The sequence below is a fragment of the Durio zibethinus genome, chromosome 1 (genome assembly GCF_047325235.1).
Source record: "Durio zibethinus cultivar Kanyao isolate XHJ-2024 chromosome 1, ASM4732523v1, whole genome shotgun sequence".
NCBI lineage: Eukaryota > Viridiplantae > Streptophyta > Magnoliopsida > Malvales > Malvaceae > Durio > Durio zibethinus.
Genome location: NC_143162.1, coordinates 8,714,078 through 8,717,501, shown reverse-complemented (window position 1 = coordinate 8,717,501; position 3,424 = coordinate 8,714,078). Strand labels below are relative to the sequence as shown.

General features: G+C 38.1%; 1 pseudogene across 1 annotated transcript; it reads left to right on the top strand.

The window, feature by feature from the left end:
* Positions 1-317: 317 nt before the first annotated feature.
* On the top strand, positions 318-3,030 carry LOC111312027 (protein NRT1/ PTR FAMILY 8.1-like; annotated as a pseudogene). The gene is made up of 6 exons (XR_016342908.1): positions 318-404; positions 815-993; positions 1,078-1,294; positions 1,418-1,971; positions 2,065-2,198; positions 2,469-3,030. The product of XR_016342908.1 is annotated as a protein NRT1/ PTR FAMILY 8.1-like (transcript).
* The last annotated feature ends 394 nt before the right edge of the window (positions 3,031-3,424 follow it).

The following is a 3,424-nucleotide window of genomic DNA, read 5'->3' as shown; positions in this document are numbered from 1 at the left end:
AGTTATTGACATTTATCTCTTGACACATCTAGATATCACAATTCTATGACCGCAATCAAGAAAATGACAATGCTTCACTAAGCATCTAAATGTTCTGATCGAACTGTGTGCCCAACATGCCTCACGGAGTAAATGGATATGAGCTTACAGCCTAGCTCAACACACTTCCATTACTAGGGCTCTACCTAGGATTGACGTCGTAAAGAACCAAGGGGCTGCTTTTGGAAAGAATCATTTATTTTAGCCAAATTTTAATTGGGCTGCTGGCTTTTAAGTGATAAGATAGCTTGGCTCCTTCGATATAAAATTGCCGGGGAGAGAGTTCACTTGAGCTCAAGCCACCAATTTAAGTCGATCTTCTTAAGCAAAGGTTTGGAACAAGGAAAAAATTTTCAAGAAACAAGGTGAGAATCCAAATTTCATTCCTGCATTAATCTTTTATGTTGAGTATCATATATATTTTGCATTAATTTTAGTTTGTTCATCTCAGAAGTGAAAGAAATTTTCTTTTTTTTTTTCAAGTAATGTTAGTTTTAAAAACATCAAGAAACACAGTAAAAGAACTGACTCCATTCAATAAGGAAAATTTCTACAATTCATTCCATTGATTGACTAGTTACTATGATCCAGATAACTATTCAGTCTGAACCAGTGAGACTTGTTTCTGACCTTTTTGGCATGCCTGTGTACTTGAATGAATTGTTTATTCCTAAAACTGTTCTTTTGCTGAAATTGCATGAGGAGAGTAAAACCTTTTATTATTAAAATGATTATCCCCTTTAAGTTTTGTTAATCATTTATGGATAATTGGCAGCAAAGCAAGAAAGAAGTCAGAGTCACAAAACCAATCACCACAAATAGTGAATTCTTGGGGTTTAAGAATTCTAATGGCAGAAGAAGATATCTATACCAAGGATGGGACAACTGACTTCCGCAACGAACCGGCCATCAAGAGTAAGACAGGGACATGGAAAGCATGTCCATACATCCTAGGTATTACATGTCAAGTGTGTATTTTCTGATATAAATTCTATATATATCAGAAAATATTTGATGCATTTATATTATATGCAACAGGAAATGAATGCTGTGAAAGATTGGCTTACTATGGGATTAACACAAACCTGGTTAACTATCTCAAATTCCAACTCAATCAGCGAAATGTTGCAGCTGTTAGTGATGTCACTAATTGGTCAGGAACATGCTATGTCATGCCGCTAATTGGAGCATTTCTAGCCGATGCCTATTTGGGAAGATACTGGACAATTGCTAGTTCTCCATCATCTATGTTTTTGTAAGTTCATCGGATTATATGTCGGTGCTTTTGAGATTCAGCTAATTTTCATAATTATTGTTTTTTTTTTTCTGTTAAAGTGGGATCTTACAACTAAGTTAATGTTGCGTAACTCCGTTGCAGGGAATGACAATATTAACAATGTCAGCATCTATTCATGGCCTAAAACCAGCTTGCGATGAAAACAATGTTTGCCATCCAACAGGATTGCAGACTGGAGTGTTCTTTATAGGACTATACTTGATAGCCCTGGGTACCGGAGGGATTAAACCTTGTGTTTCATCCTTCGGTGCAGATCAGTTCGATGATTCTGATGAGACAGAAAAGGAAAAGAAAAGCTCTTTCTTCAATTGGTTCTATTTTTCAATTAATATTGGTGCCCTTATTGCTGCTTCTGTCCTTGTCTGGATACAAACCAATGTAGGATGGGCTTGGGGGTTTGGCATTCCAGCTGTGGCTATGGCTATTGCTGTTGCAAGTTTCTTTTCAGGTACAAGGTTGTACAGAAACCAGAGAGCAGGAGGGAGTCCTCTGACCCGCATCTGCCAGGTTCTAGTTGCTTCCTTAAGGAAAATTCGAGTAGAAATTCCCACTGACAAGTCTCTTCTATATGAGACTACGGATGAGGAATCTGCGGTCAGAGGAAGCCAAAAGCTTGATCACACGGAGCAGTTAAGGTATAGAAAACAATCATTAGGATTACGAATCAACATATTCTTTTAATTGTCGATCGTTGCATCTACTAATTGCTTTTATCTATCTACTTTCAGCTTCTTTGACAAGGCAGCTGTGGAGACTTCATCTGATAAAGTCAAAGGATCCATAAACACACGGAGGCTTTGCACTGTAACCCAAGTTGAAGAACTTAAGTCCATCATAAGATTACTTCCCGTATGGGCCACAGGTATAATATTTTCTGCTGTATACAGTCAAATGGGCACATTATTTGTCCTTCAGGGCAACACAATGGACCTTCACATGGGCGGATCATTTGAGATCCCTTCAGCTTCATTATCTCTCTTCGACACAATCAGTGTCATCTTCTGGGTTCCGGTTTACGACCGTCTAATGGTCCCATTTGCAAGAAAGTTCACAGGCCATAAAAATGGATTCACTCAACTTCAACGTATAGCAACTGGCCTTGTGATCTCTATCTTTGTCATGTTGGCTGCAGGCACTTTGGAGCTTGTCAGACTCCGCGAAGTGAAGAAGCACAATTACAATGAGCTTAAGCACATGCCAATGTCAATGTTTTGGCAGGTTCCACAATACTTCATTATAAGCTGCGCTGAAGTTTTTACCTTCATTGGGCAATTGGAATTCTTCTATGAGCAAGCCCCAGATGCCATGAGGAGCCTATGCTCTGCTCTCTCACTCACAACAGCTGCCTTAGGAAACTATTTGAGCACATTTCTTGTTAATATTGTGACGGATTTTAGTACGAGGCATGGTAATCCTGGCTGGATACCTGACAACTTGAACTATGGTCATCTTCACTACTTTTTCTGGCTTTTGGCAGTGTTAAGTTTAGTCAATTTGGGAGTCTACCTTATGGTTGCTAGGTGGTAAACTAACAAGAAGGCAGTTGTATGATCAACTAAATTTGCATGTTCTCATGAACTTTTAAGCATGTCAAAAAAAAAAAAATCCCTCCTGTTGAATTTTTTATTTTACAGAAGTAATATTGTACTTCCAGTACCAGTTTTATAGCAATTGATCCATCAAAATTTATAAGTTTGATCCTGTATCGAAGTTTTCAAAATCCAAGTACCTTCTGATAAAACCAAAGATTTTTACAAGTTTATCCTTGTCAAGAAATTTTGAAAGTCGTGAATTGGTTTTATCAAAGCTTTATCTTTGAATGCGTGGGGTAGATGTAAGCATTACCGCATCAAGTTTTGGTAAAACAGAAGTAGAAGCGTCGGTGATATTGCACATATCCTTCTCAAAAGCAGGCCAACGATGCTTATCAAGAAAAGCAACTTAAAATGGAAATGGTGTCATGTAATGGATCACTACTACATCGGTCAGCCAACTTTGGATTAGGAAAAGACATGCGCATGACAATGTGAATAACCTCCACATACAAAGCCTAGGAACCTTAGACTCTATAATAAGAAATTCATAGCT